The sequence below is a fragment of the Colias philodice genome, chromosome 12 (assembly GCF_061535455.1).
Source record: "Colias philodice isolate Cphi_HAF_F1 chromosome 12, ilColPhil1 Martin Lab GWU primary, whole genome shotgun sequence".
Taxonomy (NCBI): Eukaryota; Metazoa; Arthropoda; class Insecta; order Lepidoptera; family Pieridae; genus Colias; species Colias philodice.
This window is the reverse complement of record NC_143097.1, coordinates 11,098,400-11,118,194: the sequence shown is the minus strand read 5'-3', so window position 1 is coordinate 11,118,194 and position 19,795 is coordinate 11,098,400. Positions and strand designations below refer to the sequence as shown.

The window sequence follows — 19,795 nt, the reverse complement described above, 5'->3', positions numbered from 1 at the left end:
AAATGTTTTCAGGAATCACATATCTACTACATATTATGTAAGTACTTGAGTTTTTTGTTCACCATATCATCGTTATGTATGATTGTGACTAAATATGAATTATTAATGGTTTGGATAAATTTAAATTAATATGTAACAATTTCAGGAATGCATGTGCAAGTCAGAAACTACCACATTCATACTCATTTATTTGGAACCAATACAAGAATGCAGTAATAATAATTTAACAGGTAGAAACTAAAAATATAACAATATTACTACCTACTTATGCGGTATGCCAAACAGGTCAGCAAAAGTTACAGAGGGAGTTTTTGTAACACTGGTTTTCAGTGACGTAATAATCATTTCATCAATATCTAAAAATGCTTGTAACTAACATGATAAAATAAAAATACATATTATAAAAGGACATACATACAATCAAGGAAAAACTAGTAAGTAAAACGAGTATGTTACAGATATAGGTATTTAGTATAAACCATAAAAGCCTACGCTTGAGGACTTTAAAATAATCCAGGTTGTGTGAGAAGGAATTAAAGTGGCGTATAAAAGCTATGATTTATAATAATCGCTTTTATCTAGCCGTGTTATCGTGTCCACATCTTGTCCTTACAGTAAAATTATATTTATATGTTGTACGCCTATGAGGTCAATGCGTTTTGTTCGATATTATTTTTTACTAGCGGTCCGCCCCGGCTTCGCCCGTGGTACATATTTACGTTTTCTCTACATAAGAACCATCCTCGTACTTAAAGGTATATAATAAAAAAAGAATTATCGAAATCGGTCCACCCGTTCACGCGTGATACCGTGACATCGCGAAACGGGTTTCATTTTTATATGTATAGATGTTGCAGATTTCCGTGTTTTACTTTTGAGGTGAAACTTCTTGCGCATTGAGAGTAAATTTTCAAGATCGCGTCTTGGCAATACCGTCACGTCATGGGGCAAGGCGACGATTTTGGTATCTTTGAGTCCTGCCAAAGAAGTTTCACTTCTGACACCCGTGCTTGGCACGCACGCTATTTTTAGCTAAATTAAAGCAGAAAACTGTTAATGTATATCGTAATATTATGTATAAAAAATGATTGCCTAGAAGTACCTATACCTTGCAGGTTATAAATATTTTTGTATAAGATTTGGCTTGAAGGGTAGTTATGAAAAATGTGGCCAGGCTGTACCATCCTTTTCTCTAATTTCTACGGAAACAAGGGAAATTCTGTACATGAATGGTAATTATTGCATTTAATTTATTGTAATTAAGTTGTTTAATCAACGTGTATTATAAATATAACTGGAATTACAGCCAGATCGTGTCACAGTTCAAATGTAATATTATTATGATAAAATATATGTTTCAACATGTTATTAATTTTGCAGTACTAGCAAACTAACTACTTCTATATTATTAAATCAGGAATCATGACATATTATAATAAGCTTATGTGTACATCTATACTAATATAATAAAGCTGAAGAGTTTGTTTGTTTGTTTGAACGCGCTAATCTCAGGAACAACTGGTCCGATTTGAAAAATTATTTCGGTGTTAGATAGCCCATTTATCGAGGAAGGCTATAGGCTATATATAATAACGCTAAGACCTACAGGAGCGAAGCCACGCGGGTGAAACCGCGAGGCGCGGCTAGTATAGAAATACAATTCCTTCGCTATCCCAGATTTTAAAACGAAAAGTATTTATCAAAATTGCTAAAAAAAACTTCAAATCCGAGCGAGCGATAGCACCGTCTACATCTCAAAGGATTATTATGACAATCTTCAGAACTAGTAACAGAAACATCAAAGCCACTTCCTCCCATCTAACCCACCATTTTATTAGCTATATTAAACTCAATATGATAAATATAAGATTGTAAGATTGTTTGAATCGCCAGTGAAACCGCACACTCGCCATATATTATGTAGAATTATGCACGTTATCATGTCATATCTGGTATTTATGTGTGTGCTACAATACACCACGGAGGGTCTAACAAATCAATTTTACGAGATATATCTGAATTTTCATAACTTCTGCTTAAGGGCTACGATGTGGTTGGAAGGGCTGAATTATTACGTTACGCTATTAAAGGAAAAGTATGAATGATCTATTGTGTTTTAGGTATTGTTTGTGGATTATGGTGTTTATAAATTAATTTGTGTGTGTGTGTTGTGTAAGTATCAAATAAATGCAAGTTTAGCCCGCAACTATGCTCGCTTAACTCGGTGAAAAGAAGCCTGTACTTTCGAGTTCTATTGTTGTGTTATTTGTTTCAGATAACTTTTATTCAGCTTTTCTGGACTTTGAGGAACAACTCAGTGACAGACTTCCATGAAAATACTGAAGAGTAGGAAATACGTATGATGATTCAGATAAACTTTAATGTGATAAATATGCTTGGTTGGGTAATTATTCTTCTTCATCTTACTGAGTAAGAACGATTTTTGTTTAAAATTAATATGAATTTAAATTGTCTTACATTTGAATAAATACTAGAAATTACTTGAAAATATTTTAAATGTATTCATAGATTATTTGCTCAATATCCTCTTGTTACGGATGTATAAATGTTACCGATAAAAAATCTTATAAATTACTCTTTAAAATTAATAATCCTACATTCTTTCATCATGAGCTCTATGCACATGTTAATGGTTGCGTATATTCATACAAACAAACATATTATCATAATTTAAAGCATAAAACGATGTCATGCTACCGCACTTAATACCTTCGTCGCGACATATGCGTTTCGACGATCTCAACCTATACGTAATACATTGCCTGCTATGTTCAGTGGAAACAATATTTATGTTCCAATAAGGAGCAATGTATGTGGCCTTTTTTAAAGGGTCACAGATGGGTCTTGAACTTTTGGTCATTACTCGTAGATGTACAACGTGACCAGTTTATTATGAGCTGGTTTTGTGAGAAATGGATACATATCTCAATGATTTGATTGTTATTGCACAAAAGTTATAAGCGCATAGTGCACCTACTAATGTTGGAGATATTTAAACAGATCTAAGTTTTCTAGATTGTAAGATAAAAAACCCGTTGTGAGATTTGCTTGAGATTCCCTGCGGTTTTATTTAGGTTTAGTTTTATAGGGACGCTCGCGCTGTAATAAAAAGGTTTAAAGATTGGCAAGTGTCTAGAATAGAAGACTTTGAGCTACAAGGTATTTGCTATTTATAGATTTTTGTAGTGAAACTTCTTTATCGGGGTTGGAAAAAATTTTGTGTAACATTTTTTCGTTACGCGTGACATTTTTCCGTTACGCGTCATCTTTTTCTTATCCCTACCACGCGTGATTCGACGTATTTCTGTAAAGTTTTTTGAAAAATAAGGTTATAAAGAAGTTTCACTTCTTACGTGTGTACACTAGTAGGTACACACACATTTTTTTTTCTTTGTGATACTTTAATAATATGTATTTGCATTTTGCAGATTACTAGATATACTTTTTAAATGGAGAATGGGAGCTTTTTTTACAAATACTGATATCAATTGGTGATACATATTTTTTTTTGCTGTGATGATAATCCAACCTGTTTTTTACTTTCTGTTGTATTTTTAATCTGTTTTAATTATGACCAATCGTAAGCTTCATCCCTGTTCTATGAGAAATCGTAACTAGGTTAAAGTTGTTTATCTAGCCGATCTGTACAAACAGAGTAATTTATTTTATTATTTATAGACATGTTCGAGCCATACGGTTCCTGTTATGTTGCCGCCTCATTACCAGTAATTATTTTATTCTAGGTATGATCTTCAACCATAAATATGTTGGTTTATTTCGAGAGGTTATTATAGATTGCGATTAAAAGATAAAATATTGGTTTATTGTTGGCTTGTATTTTTTATTTCAGATAGATTTGGAATATTTAACGTTCATTACATATTTTTCATGTGTGAGTTCGTTTCAATTTAGCTCAAAAAGCACGTGACCGATTTTAAGAAAAACATTAGTGAAAGCTTCATCATTAGCGAGTAGTATATTTAGGCCATATATTTTGTTCTTATTTCAGGTCAAATCGAGCAAAGCCGGGTCAAGCAGCTAGTTTATTGTGAATTTAGTCAACATTAAGCCAACCCGGTTATAAACAAATATCACGCCTCAAGTCTAGACTTTTCAAAATAACTATCGGTCAAGGAAAAAACACTTAAAAATAGTGGTTTCATTGAACGTTAAATCATTGATGTCAATTTTACTATCGTGTCGATGAATCTTAATGATTGAATGATGAATCTAAATTAAAAAACGTTCATAAAAATTAAACTCGAGAGTTGTTAAGACAATACTTTGATTTTAGAACAATTACGGTATTAAAATGTTTCGATTGTTTTAGTTTTATAATCTAGAAATATTATTTTAAAAACTATACGATTAATTTAATAATTGATTTACAAAATATGTCTGTGTGTAAATCTTTGTATTCATAATAATTGTGTTCTTAATTATTTATCTTAATTGTGACCAACCAAAGAATTCATTGTATTTACAATAAGTTCAAACATTCCATAATGAGTTGAATAAGTAGCACGTATTTTTCAAATTTCGCACTCAAATCAGCCTTTGATAGCGTTAACCTTGACGCGGCTCAGTTCACACAGTCCCTTCACTATGAAAATGTAGAAAAAACATGACAATCGCTCGTCCCTCATGCATGTCTCTGGCCAAGACAATCGATTATAAAAGTTCTTATGCATCTTATTGATTATTGTGAATGAGTATTTCGATTTGGGAATTAGGCGTTCCTCAAGGTTCCGTTCTGGGTCTTTTTATGTTCGTATGTTTTATAACGATTGCGTAATTACGTGAATAGTTTAGTGACTTTTTTATTTTTGTAAATTGCTTTGATTTAGAGAGTTATCTATTAGTTATATAATATATAGTTGATCGTGTAAATACGAATCGTGACACTCTTATTTTGATTATTTTTTTAAGAGCGATAGGTACCTATTGTCGGGTAGGATATTATCCATTATTTTTTTGCTTGGTGTGACTTACTTTACATTGGAAGCGAGTTCATCTGCCTTGTTATGATATTAAAAATTAATAATAATTAATAGGCAGGTGTTGTGTACCAGTTAAACGGTCTTGTTTCTTATATCTTTATTACTCTACAAAGTTATTATATTCGTTCTTTACTACCATCATTTGTAAGTATATTTTTATCTTACACGAGCCTTAAATGTAACAAGACTTTAACTATGTGATACTTCAAACAATACTCAATTCATATTAATTAAAAGATAATCATGCGTCATAAGTTTAAAATGTGTTTATTTTCTATTAAATTTCAATTGAAACTGTATAGGATATGGGGTAAATTTAAATTCTATGGGTGTTACTAGTGATATTATACGAATAAATCATTCTGTTATTACTTTTAATCACATAACAGATTTTTTTGTACGGTCTGATTTGTGGATATTAAAAAATTGTTACGGAACTATCAAAATTAATTAGAAATAGCTTACTTAATTAATTACCGAGTGTAAAATTATAGTGTAGGTACTTGATAATGCTATATCGAAAATTTTACACCTCCTTCATACATACATTGATTTTGTACTTCATCCCCATACATTTTTCTAAAAATCAGATGATCAGAAAATCTTTTACCAAGCTGCAAATAAACAAAGGCGGCATTCAAATAAAAAACAAAAATAGCGTAAACAAATCGGCATTAGCTCGCACGCGGAAGTCCATAATTGGTGTTAAATCAAACATGGGCTAAAATTCTGCGTGAATGGAATCCGCCGATCGGAGATGACCGCAGGTTCCGCCGGCGATGCTATCTCGGAACACCTAGACCTGACCGCGAGCTGCGAAAAAGTGATGTGGTAAAGTATAATATATTGTAGTTATTTTTATAGCCTAAAAATATTAAAAAAAATTCGATCATGATGCGGGATTCGTAACCGCGTCTTTTAGTGGTAGGTACAGTGGCGAAGCCTGAAAAATCGATCAATCAATAAAAAATGATATAAATTTTCTATGATACATTAATCAGTGAAATATTTTAGCATCAGCCCCATACCAGTATTAGAATTAAGACACTATCTACTATTTGATTAAAAAAATATTTTTATCACTCCAAGTTTTAAATGCCAGTATTGAGAGAAAATTTGTTTCTTATAATGTATCTGCAACTAACTGTATATCTGTAACTAACACTTTATCGGTTATTTTTTATCCTACTTCCAGTCAACCTCCAATTTTTTCAAGTACAGAGTAACCAAATAGTATTAATAGTATTGTAGTATTACTTACCCCTTTTCATCCAAGCTTATTTCCCCTATTTTTAACCAACTTCAAAAAAGGAAAAGGTTCTTAATTCGCACGGCATATTTTTAGTAAAGTAAACACGTAGAATTGTAGTATTTATACTTACCCCTTTTTATTATTTCAGCCATACCACATCCACCGCACTAAGAACGCACCGCGGAGCTGCGCGAGCGCAGTAATTGCAGCTTATCTGCGCATTGTTCGTAAGGAGCACAAGGCTGCGACCGTTGACGTGTGTGTTACCGGCCCCTTGATGGTCTGCTTCGCTTGCCTATCTAGATTCGAGTTTTATAGTTCGTGGTGTAGGATTGTGGTATATGTTTTTGTATGGGTTGGGATCAAGCTGAAATACGAAAATTGACGTGATGTACTTAAATAAAAGCTTAAAACTATTGCTAGATATTTGTCTTTCTTCCTTTATTCTTTAAATAATCATATGTAATTTGTTTTAGTTTAGTTTAGGGACATAATATTAAGGGGTCTTCAAGCGAAGAGTGAACCGGTACCTACTAGGGAAGCGCGTACCTACCATCTTAGACCACATATTAGCTTTCCATCAGGCGAGATTGTGGTCAAGCGCTTCACTGTCTACAATAAAAAAAGATCAATATTGGGCCGTAAGCCTCCTGAGACACATTATTACACTAGTTCAGGAGCAGAAGGGTTCATTATTTTTACCTTAAATTAGTTTTATTATGTCAATAAAGCTGTTTTTATTTACAAATACATCATAGAAAATAGTTTAGTTCGTAATAGTACATCAACAGAATTCTCTTTAAATACTAATCAAGGGTGATTAATTCATTGAATGTGCAGAGCTTATGAAAAAGTCTACAGAGAATTATTTTTAATAATTGAAGATGTTAATTTAATATGTATATAATATAAAATTATAAATTAGGTACGTGAAGAACAAAAATTATGCACATTGTTTTATTTTAAATTGAATTTATTTTGTGTTGACTAAACTCGTTCACATCTTAATTCAATGCAATTAAAATGCGCGGGTATCACTGCAATAAACATTAAAAAATACAAATTATATGTAGATTACGATTTTATTATAATAATATATCCGGTAGGCACAAAGGTTTTTACATTCTTTTGTTGCTAAATGTAGGCATTGTCTTGCGGTCATGTGGGAACGATTAGTGCTTTAATTTATCGTTTATTTCAAAGGGTTCACTTTTGTATTTAAATAATTAAATGTTTATGTTCAAGATAAATGTTTTAAAAGAATCTATGGATAGGAAGGACTTAAAACAAAAGGGATAAATAACGTAAGGATACAGCATTTATAATATATTAGCTTTCCGCCCGCGGCTTCGCCCGCGTTTTCAAAGAAAAACCCGTATAGTTCCCGTTCCCGTGGGATTTCCGGGATAAAACCTATCCTTTGTGTTAATCCAAATTACCCTCTATATGTGTGCTCAATTTATTTGTAATCGGTTCAGTAGGATATGCGTGAAAGAGTAACAAACACACACACACACACACATCCTCACAAACTTTCGCATTTATAATATTAGTAGGATATACCTAGTAGTAATATAAAAGCTCGTTTGCCCAAAAAATACCTACTTTTATTAATATTAAAATTCCTTATTTTATCCAGATTACAGTAGACTTGAAAGCGATCTAAAAATTATATACTTTGATAAAAAATTTATCACCGATTCGCAGTAAAAAAATAAGAGATTAAATTAATCAGAATCAACAAGAACAACGACTTCGTTAAAGCTGATAATTTGAATATAGAAAATTAAATAAGACCCAGAAAAAAACAAACATTAATCCAACAACAAAGACAAACAGTTAACCAGGCCCATAGTAAACGTAGCGAACAAAAACTGATCATATTAAGATTCAAAGGAATAACAACACACTTCCCTTACAAACCATTGTTTCTTTAAATAAAACATCAATAATTCATGATAATCAAATTTAGATCCTATCTGTTTAAAATAGAGTTAACATTCCTATACAAAATGCGATATAGGGTGATTTCCTAAAAATCTCGTATTGAAATAAAGACGTTAGAACACGCGTTCATTGAATAAACGGATTAAGTGTAATTTGAAAGAGTTTTTGCAGATAATATCTTAATACGTTTATAATAAATGGGGGTTGGATATAATCTGTAACTGTCTGCTACATTTTGTTTGACTTTTAGTGACGTTTCACACCTTTAAAGGGTTTATTCTTATAAATGGTCGCGATTAATAATAAATGAGTGAGAAAGGATGGTGTAAGTTTGTTGTTTGGTTGCATTGGTTTTTAAGACGTGTTCCTGTCTATGAATAAAGAAGATTCTGTAAGATTTGGAACGATTTTGTATGGATTTTTTAGTAATTTTAATAAACATTATTCAAAGTTGTGGTTGTTGTTAACTGATAAGCCTATTTTCAACGTCAAAAATGTAACATACAGTGGTCACTGTGTGTGTTATTAATCAGAGTTTTAATTACTTTCAGATTTGAATATTTTTATAGCAAAGTAAATCTATTCATATTTTATCGAACACATCATCAAATTTATATCGAACACTTTAAGAATAAGCTATACAAAATTTATAGCAGTAATTTTTATTCGTGTGTCTTATGCGACGTCACGAGCGAAGGCTGATATGAATCGTATGCGGGTTCGATTCCGTTTGGGGTGACACTGACGTGGCATAACGGTTTTCTTTTTATTTCGAGTGATGTCGAGATAGGTGCGTGCGATCTGTACATTTTTGAATAATGCATTGTTTTTGATTTTCCGTTGCTAAGGTGTGAGTAATTTGATTGTGATTGTTGATTTTATTTGATAAACATGTTTCTTATTTTTATAAATAATAAAAAAGTATATTTTGTCTGGTTGCTTATTCACTTTAAAGTCACTTACTGATTTATTCTAAGTATTAATTATTATAATAGTAGATAGATTAGTTAGATTAGTTCATCTATAAGAAATTATAAATCTGATAAAAATATATCAAAACCGAACATCGGTTATCTCAACTAGATTATAATATATCTAATAGAAATAAGCATTTTTTTATTTCACACTAAAATATATCGACCTAGGTTTCATCTGTAAAATCTCTAAGACTGATACAAGAACAATTACCATTATCATCATGTTTAAAAACAATTTTTATAAACATAATATTATCAACATCAATCAGTAACAGCATATAAATAACAAATACATTGTAATAATCCTGTCAATACTTTATACGATTTTAATTCAGATCCGTGAAGGTTTGTCATAGGAAATCCCGCTTGGCAAGCGACCAATGGGGACTTAGTTTAAATAACTTTATATATGGCTTCGTAAATAATACTGTTTGATGGTATCGAAAGCTTGGTATGGTTCTTGAGAAGGTGAACTTTTTGGATTTTTAGGTGTTGAGAGGAGTTTTAATTTTTAACAAAGTAAGTATAGTAAGGTAAGTACATTTTATTTTCCTTATTTTATTATTTACCAGATATAGATATCCTCCCATTGACTTACTCTTAGCTGTACATTGAACGTTTAGAATTCCTTGAAATAATATGTGATTTTTAAAGTTAGGTATGAAACATTTATTCTATAATGGTCTCAATGACAATTTCTGTTTGTTTTACATTTTATAAATTTTAAAGTAATCTTTTTAATTTAGTTATACTTGACTAGTGACTAGTTTAGGCATACTTGAGGTCTTCTCTAAAGTTACAGGAAAAGAAAGGAAAAAGGATTAAGTTATGCCATTAAGTAATGCGTCAATCAAACCATATAGGTACTAAGAAGTGAGCAAATTGGTACATATTGATGATTTACTTTAAATTCCCAATGACCTTAATACTCTTTAATATTGATATAAATATTTCGAAACTCATCGTAAATACGAACTACTAATGAAAATTTAAAGACGCGGCTGTAGACTTATTTATAGTAACGAACAAATTAGTGCTTACAACACTTTTGTAAACACACGGGAGTGAATTTGGTACTGTCCCGCTTGGTGAAGAATAATTTAGGTTTGCACAAAATAAAATGAACTTTAAAACCCTAAGTCGGATAATAATTTTCTACATTAACGATGATTTATTAAAAATACTTCATTGCTCAGTTTTCGTGCAATAACAGGGTGTACTTACAATTGCAAAATAAATAAGTTATGTTTGTAGATTATCACTTATTAGCATGTGAGTTAGAGCTTTTTATTACTGAACATATCTCTACAAAGCTTAATAAGCTTTAAACTATGCAGTAACTTCTCCCTACAGGGAGTAAGTAAAGTAGTATACTACTTTTCCTTCTACATTGAAACCACGCTCTACCTAACAAACGAATAAGCGGTTAAAGAAATACTTCATTACCGTACATTCCAAGCTAACCGTGTTACGTTACAAAGAAAAAAAAGGCCTCACATCTCAATCCCATAGCACGAGGATGGCGTGTAAGCATCACTAATTGGTTTAAATCAAACACAAATTATAAAAGTATTCATCGCATTACCAACCAACATATCTTGACCCGCCAATTCACGAGCCCCTTTCAGAAGCACAAAGTGATACACTTTTTGTTAGCGAAATCGCGGCTCAAGTTACACTGGTCGTCGAATCTTTTGGAGATAGAGCCGTTGAAAATTGAAACGTCATAGAATTAGGAGATAAATAAGGTTCGGCGTGATGAAAGGTAATCGCATTCGTTATATCAGCTAGATCACTGTAATGTTGGTTTTTATTGAACTGCGTTAATAGGGCATGTTGGTTTGGAAGGAAGTTGTAGGTTCAGACTGTGTGGAAATAATTGTAAAATTGGATTATAGAAATATAGAATCTTTTGTAACACAGAAATAATAATGAACCAATTCCAATAATTATTGAAGAATTGTACGAAAGTCTAGTTGAATAGTTCTACTTTTTATTTTACAAATATCCGGAAATATATAGAGTTTTTTTTATAATTACTGTCCTATCCTATCCTACTAATATACATATTATAAATGCGAAAGTTTGTGAGGATGTGTATGTATGTTTGTTACTCTTTCACGCAAATACTACTGAACCGATTACAATGAAATTTAGCACACAACTTGGATTAACATAAGATTTATCCCGAAAATCCCAAAGGAACGGGAACTGGGTTTTTCTGTGAAAACGCGGGCGAAGCCGCGGGCGGAAAGCTAGTATAACATAACCACTTATCCTTACTTACCAGTTATTTAGGCTTACTAGGTCTACTTACTAGCGTTCTATTGCTCGTATCATGATGAAACTTACATTTAATCCTGCATTGTAATAAGAACACAACCATTATAATATAATGTATCATCGTGATACTAATATATAAATATGTTAATCAAATTAATGAATATATTAATATTGCTGACTTAACAAATTGTGAATGATCTATACCTACATAAAAGTCCCATGTGGGGTAAGGGGCAGATGCATTATTCATACTTCTGTTTCCTGCCAGACCCACATTTTTTGTTTCTTCGTCTCCACCGGGAATCGAACCCAGGATCCATCGCTTCTACGCCCAAGCGTCAACCACTATGGAGGCGGTTTCTGACCTGTACATAAAACAATTTTTTGAAAGGACCATTTTTTAAATAAATCAGGATATCATATCACATAGTTATAAATTAATAAAATCGAATAAAGACATCAGTTACCAAATCTATTTAAGAAAGAAATCCGTTTAGTTTCGCGTCAACCTATCGATCATATAGATCCGATCCATGCGTGAAAGGATTAAGCTAGATCGCTGTTTATTTATCAATTTGACATACAGTTTATCGCGAATCTGAAATTGATTCGTGTGAGAAATATATGGGAAAGATACGGTACTAAATGCTTTGTGAAATGTATCTTTTGCATGCGAATTAATTTAGTAAAACAGTTTTAATTTAATTATTTTGAGGGAAATTTAATAATTTATTATAGAAAATTTATTATAGGAAATTTAATATAGAACATAAATAAAATTTTAATTTACTATTAAACCTATATAATGAAATTGTAGTGTCTAATCTAGCATAGATGTTAGGAATTAAATAGAGTAAAGGTTAATTTTTTTATATCCAGTTTCGCGCGGAAAGTGGTGGGCTTAATCTAGTAAACGCTGTCGAAAACATAATATTTCGATTATATTACTAAAGGAAATAATACTTTATTAAATATAATTAGTTTATGCGCTCGAGTTATGTAGAATAATAAATATATCAGAGCGGATTCTTAATTCTTTGAAGAATATTTTTTACAAAAAAACCATGTGCTTTAATCATAAATCTTAGCATTGCTGTTAAATAATTTTTAAATAATTATCGTGTTGAAATATATTCATTGTAAATATTTGTAGCAACATATTGACAGCAACTCCGCAACAATTTTTGCTCAACTTTATTGCAACAACATGTTTACAACAAATTCGCAACATGTTGCTCAAATTTGTTGCTTTGTTTCTCAACAAATACGGGGCTTTCTGAACTATAAGCTCAAATATTCTAAACCAGTTTTTAACAGGTGATAAATACAACAATAATGTTCACTCCGATACATAATAATTTATTCTTTATTTCTTATTTGATAACGCTTCACAATAACGTATCACATTACGGCATTAAGATTCGTATCGGAGGAATTTGAAAAAGAAAGGCTAGTTTTGTTTTAGATTTATGCAAAGTAATCGAAATAAGACTATTTGAATTTATTACGGGACTTGTGAATTGGCTGTTGGTGTTGTTTTAAAGTATATCTTATCTATACTAATATTATAAAGCTGAAGAGTTTGTTTGTTTGTTTGAACGTGCTACTCTCGGGAACTACTGGTCCGATTTGAAAAATTCTTTCGGTGTTCTAGCCTATTTATCGAGGAAGGCTATATGATATGTCTGCCTGTTGGTCTGATGTCGTTAAGACCAACAGGAGCGGAGCAATGCGGGTGAAACCGCGGGGCGCAGTTAGTTTTTAATATACCTACTAATTTGTAAGTTTTTAGATAAAAAAGTTTACAATTAGTAAAGTACATCTTTATCATTACAAAGACAAACATAGACAACCTGGTTATCGTTTTTAGGTACCGTGTGTAGCGGGTAATTTTTTTTTGAGAACTGTATTCTAATGTCTATCTTGAGTCTGCTTCATTGTTTTTAAGAAACAATTAAACAATGAATTTTAATTTAGCAGTGCATCTATGTAACATACATCTCGAAATCATTGCATTTTGAATGTAACTTTGTGTTTTGGAGGAAAAAAAATTCTCAAAAACATACCAAAATGCAATTAAGAGCACATGACAAAAACTGAACCCTTACAATGATTAATACTAACAATTATTATTCACAGGGAAAAACTAAATTAACATACAAAGAATTGGTGCAAATTATGTAGTTCGCTCCAACCTTGTTTTGTTCCATTGATAATTAGGTTTTTTGAGATTACGGATGTTGTATGCGGGAACATTTTTGACAAATATTATAATATTATACTATTATGATAATTAGACGAAATTAGTACGAATTATAATTTGGCATTTGATTGTTCTATATAGAGGTCAAAACTGGATATATACATTTTAAATTAGGTGTTTTAATGTTATGCACTATTAATTAATATTATAATGTAAATACGTAACTGGTTCATATTTTGGATCCACGTTTGATATGACTCATGTTTTTTTAAAATAATTTTCGTATTTCTAAGCGGATTTGTTGAATGTTTGTTTTATCGTGTTATGTACAAGAAAAAGCTAGTGTACCCAAGCATAAGAATAAGAAGATTTAATTTCTAACTAACTAATAACTGGAAATGCCCATGAAATGAAAAAAAAGAAAATTGAATCGTGTGTACATTTAAATAATTAGATTAAGACGATACACGAAAAAAAATCCACTGCTTGGCGGGCGGAGTCTAATAGCTCGCTATCGCGAACGCGGGTGTGCGCGAAATCATTCTTGCAAACTCGCCGCGCTGCCGCTGGCCGACTCGGGACAAACATGTATGGAGTCGTCATACAGTTATAATATTGTTATACATTTATTCAATTGTTGATTTATTGGTTTTATTTTCTTGCTTATAAACAAATAATCTTCTTTCCAACAACTACTTAGACATTATTAATAATTATTATTATTTCGTAATGTTTACTTTATTACAAAATAATACAGGTTATAAATAATCTTTAAAATAACAAAAAATATTGTTACTCTGAAAAAATGAAATGGTAATCAATAACGCGGACTACTGAATTGATTTAGATAGAATTTGATGCTGACGTAGATATTACATCATGCCCAGAAATGAAAGGTACTATTTCTGAAAGAAGTTATAAACCCTAATTCTTCTAAGTCAAAGTCAAGAGTGGAAGATATCACTAATACAGTAAAACTGATGCGAAACTTTGGATGTTAATTTGTAGGTATATTTTTTTGTTAGTTGTTACTTAATCACGTCAAGACTACATTACCAATTTTGATAAAATATAGCTAATTGCCTGGATTTACACATAGGATACTTTTTATCCGAACTGAACACTTCTGTGGGATAAAACAGGATTCACGATATAACCTAATTCCAAGCGGGCAAAGCCGCGGTCGGAATGATATTTTTTTAAATAGAAAAATTGTTTAAAAAAAAACACAAAATATATTGACGCATGTATTTATTTTTTGCACTCTATTATAATTGTAATTATTCATTACAAATAATCAAAATAAAATAGCCAGAACAAAGTTAGGCCCTGGTAGGGTAGGTAGGCAGGTACAGCAATGTGAGACGAACACTGGCTTATTTATACCAATAATAATGTTTTATAAACATTAAATTAAGTTTACAACAAAAATACATAATATTAGCTAATGTGAAAACGAATCAACCAATCATCCCACAACAATGAAATGTGCACACAAATATTCATCCAAATCGGTTCATGTGATTAGGAGGAGTGACTGCAGCGCCATCTTCCGGGCCCAATTGTGTTTCCAGATCACCCAGGAACTCAATTTAATATACTTACACAAAATTTTTCGAAATTAAAACTCACATTACTATGTAAATATGAATATAAACCTGTTTTAGTACTAAGCAATTTCCCGCACAGGTGTAGTAAGTATAAATGAAATAAATATCAACATCAAATTCTTTATACAACATACTTATCTACCACCTACTAAGAAATGTAATTCTTGAAATTTTTTCGTATTTTTTTTAAATATAATACTACTCCAATGAGCTCCTGTTCCATATCACGTCCGCCATACTTCCACTAAGTTCACCATGATTTTTTATTTCTTTGCACTTTGTTGCTTTTTGCTAAAAATGGAATCATGCGAAAAAACCAGTAGAACGTTGATAACATACATTTTTGACTGAATAAAGGTACTTACGAAGGAGTGGGTTCACATTGTGAACAATCAGTGGGTTTATTTTCCTTCTGGATTCCGGATTTCTGAAAAGATTATCTATGCTATAAATGAAAAAAATCTTACACATTCGTTATGTACTTAAAACAGGGGTACATATCAAACATCGTCTATAATACAATTATCATCAAATTTAAAATAAAACCAACTTCTTCATTAATTTGTTCCAATTGTAAGCATTCTTTTTTCTCCAACCTTTATGTTTCTTCTTCTTATTTTCTTTATTGTCCCCATTTGTCTCATTTTGTCTTATCGTGTTGTCACCCTTTTTTACGATTGCGCGAGCGACACAAGTTCCCCGTGTGACGGCCGTAGCGGGAATGACTCGTGCAGCGATCGGGGTAGGAAGGTACAGGGCGGCTCTCGCTATATTGGCTGGTCGCGCGCTAATTTCAAGTATTTCTTGTTTATTTCAAAACCATCGCATATTTCAAAATTCTAAATCGGTAGACGTATAGGTTGTATATTTTATAGTTAATATCCAAAAAGTCGTAACTTTACGTTTGTTATTTTGAAGATGCCAGAGATTATAAAAAAATAACAATGAGAACTTTGTATTTTTTTTCTATCGAGAAAATATCATGGAATCATGTTTCTAAAACGGTAGACGTATTGTGTTACTATTGAACTTTCTTGTCAAGAATTTTCATCACGACAACTTTAATAATATAAAAATTACGAAGGTTTGAAAAGGGCCGTAAATGTTAGAAAAATTAATTCATCACCTTAATTACCTTTCTATTTTAATATTTGCACACCCAATCGCTGGGTAGAATGTATTAGCCACATAATACTGTAATTAAAACATCTATAATTTGTAACTACATTCTTGCAAATAAATATAATTTGAATTTGAATTTTGAATTTTGAATTTGAAAGAGTTATCGTCTACGAAACCTTAATGAAAAATATTTTTTTTTGTATTTCTATTTCAATATTTAATGATATTGATTTCTATAAGGCTACAAAATTGAAGGACTTAAATTTCCCACAAAAATATCTCATGGATTTTTAAAATAATAATCTAATTATTTAAAATTAATTTTAAAGTAGCTCTGTCGTGAAGTGCTATTTTTTTGTTAAAAATCTTTGACAAAGGATAAATCGGATTAAGGTCGTGTAAGCTGCTTGTTAAAATTTTAATTACGTTATTGTACGTGTGAGGCATGTTTCTGCTTCGTCGATGATAATGTATTATATTGTTTTTTGATATCTTTGAACATGCTCAATTAAATTATTAAACTAATTAATAACTAACAAATATTTATTTTTTGGCAAAATACTAAAACACCTTAAAATTGTCACAACTAAACTAAATTTAAATGGAACTAGCAGCAACTGGGCACCAGCTTTCAAAAAAAAGTATTACCAAAATCTGTTCACCCAGTCGAAAGTTCTGAGGTAATAAACCCAAAAAACAACAGTCCAATTGAGAACCTCCCCTTTTGAAGCCGAAGTCGGTTGATAATATCATTTATTTAAAAGCTTTAACGATGGACATAATGAATATTAATATTAAAATATGCAATTTAGTGTCTTTCAGTGAATTTTTCTCTAAATAAGGTTATTGAGTAAATGAATTTTCTTTTTAACTGATTATCTGGATACCTAATCATAATTTTTCTACACTAATATTATAAAGAGGAAAACTTTGTTTGTTTGATTGTAATGAATAGGCTCATAAACTACTGGACCGATTTTAAAAATTCTTTCACCATTCGAAAGCTACATTATCCACGAGTAATATAGGTAGGCTATATATATCATCAGGCTAAGTCCAACAGGAGCGGAGTAATGCGGGTGAAACCGCGCGGCACAGCTAGTATGTTATAAGCTGTTTCAAATCTTAAATTCAAACAACACTGCCAAGAGTCTAATTCAAAGGAATACGATTGTTATCGCATATTCAAGGTTTAGAGACAAAGGCGACATTCGTGTGAACAAACAACAATGTGTGACATAATTTAGTGTAATCAACTAATTATTGTATCTAGTGCAAGGTCGTTTTGAGGTTATGTGCGAATGTCAAGTTTTGGATCTTTATGATTGTAGCATTTTATTGTAATGGACTGAAAAATATTAGACTGAATTTGAAAACGTTTTAAATGAATCTATATTGGTTATATGAATGGGGTATAAAAAAGGAAAAATATTTGATTGTTAGAAAGCATTGATGGTAATAAATGTAAAGCTTAATTATTGATATTATTAGGTAGGTATATTGTTATATCAATGACTATATTTTCTCGTTAATTTCATAGATGCCTAGAGAGACACTAGTTTAAGCAGAACTTCATCGTGACTCGTGAGCTTCTTCTGATTTTACAAAAATATTAATTATTGTTTAGCGTTTTCAAGTAAAACTTCTTGCAATTTTATTATCTTTTACAATATTCTACGTTATTTTCTTTCTATCCTAAAAAGTCTATCATAATTATCTAGAGTGTCTATTCCTTCCTAACTCTACCTTAAATATAAACATTTGGAATCCCATTAAAACAATTTCCCCATATTAATGCAAACACAATAAAGACGGGTCGGTTAATTTTAATATTAACATCTAAACCAATTATAAGATTAAGTGTTCAAAACAAAACAAGCTTAATTTCGGGTTTGGAAAAAAAACTAAAATCGATTTGAATTGAATGTGCTGTATCTAATTTGTCAGTTTGTCCGACAATTAATCCGGACCGATTACATAAACGTATTTGACAATATTTCTTTGGTATTGAGAAACGATAGACTGCTCTTTATTGCTTGAAGAATAGGGAATATTTTAACTTGGACGAATGTTTTATAATTGTATGGAATAAAATATATTTTAGGGCGTTGTCTTAGATATATAATTCATTGATATGTTTGGAAATTTTTAGGGTTGTTACAAACGAGCTAGACGTTTTGGGAAAATCTTCCGCTTCATTATTAAAATAATACTAGCGGTCCGCCCCGGCTGCGCGGTACCTACATATGAAAAATAGATGTTGGCCGATTCTCAGACTTACCCGATATGCACAGAAAATTTCATGAGAATCGGTCCAGCCGTTTCGGACGAGTATGGCAACGAAAACTGTGACACGAGAATTTTATATATTAGATTTTATTCAATCTGTCTCACATTTGATAAACATATAATTTGTCAAGTTAAATAATATCACAAAATCGTAGCCATACTCTCTGTCTGTAAAATGAGTCTAATGCCGAACCGATGAAGTTTGTTAGTTTGAACGTGCTAATCTTAGGAACTACCTACTGGACCGAATGCAAAAATTCTTTCTCCGTTGAACATGCGGTCTGAGTCCTATAAAGTAAGCTATATAATATTATGTACGACGAGCGAAGCGAAGCCGTGCGACTATAATGCGACTATACGACCAGTCGCTCGTGTATAACCAGTCTTACGCTACGCCCATGTTTCGACACGAGCGCTAATGGTTATAATCAATATAGTTTTTTACAGTCGGATATTAGTTTGGGTGACGACAGTGAGATTAGTTTTTATGTACCTACGATAATAAGTTGGATCGAATCTGTGTGTTCAAATAACATTGTTTTTAGAGAAAGTCACGGTTTTAAAAGTTTGAATATGTAACGTTGTTGTTAAAGTAGGGATTGATTGAAATTATGTGTGTTATTGTGAGATCGAATTTGTGTGTTTTTGCTATTATATGTTTGTATTTATCACAGATAATGACGGTACTATACTAGTATATGGTAGGTATTTTATTTATATATTTTTTAAGCTATTGCATAGCTTCTATCGCGGGCCTTGAGCGCGGGGACCGAATCCAGAAATATCGTAACGAAAAACCTCACGCTCCCCAATCCGACGGACACGGAGGTGTGGCTTGAAGGCATGCTATGCAATAGCTTTACCGCAGCAGTCCCCGAGTGCCACACGTCTTTTTATTTATGTATTGATAATTGATACTTTGTGTATAATAAACTAAAGACTATGTCGTAGGTCTAGTAGTTAGCTCGTCTGCAGATTGACTAAGTTTTATAACATGATAGAGAATTAGGTAAGATGTAGAGACTTAGACAAAATATCTATATTCTAATTTCTAATATATTTTATTTATAAGTAAAAGTAGGTTTAATAAG

At 31.5% G+C, this 19,795-nt stretch overlaps 1 protein-coding gene and 1 long non-coding RNA gene across 3 annotated transcripts in view; one reads left to right on the top strand and one right to left on the bottom strand.

Moving 5' to 3' along the window:
• The window catches only part of LOC149484264 (uncharacterized), a 252,038-nt gene that overhangs the window by 163,109 nt on the left and 69,134 nt on the right, over positions 1-19,795 (top strand). The gene's annotated exons all lie outside the window — the stretch shown is intronic.
• On the bottom strand, positions 14,918-16,430 carry LOC149484266 (uncharacterized). Of its 2 annotated transcripts, XR_016316403.1 has the most exons (3): positions 15,844-16,430; positions 15,659-15,720; positions 14,918-15,584 (listed from the first exon to the last, which is right to left on the bottom strand). It is a non-coding gene; the product is annotated as an uncharacterized LOC149484266 (long non-coding RNA). The 2 variants fall into 2 exon arrangements; XR_016316402.1 differs by having other exon boundaries at positions 14,918-15,720.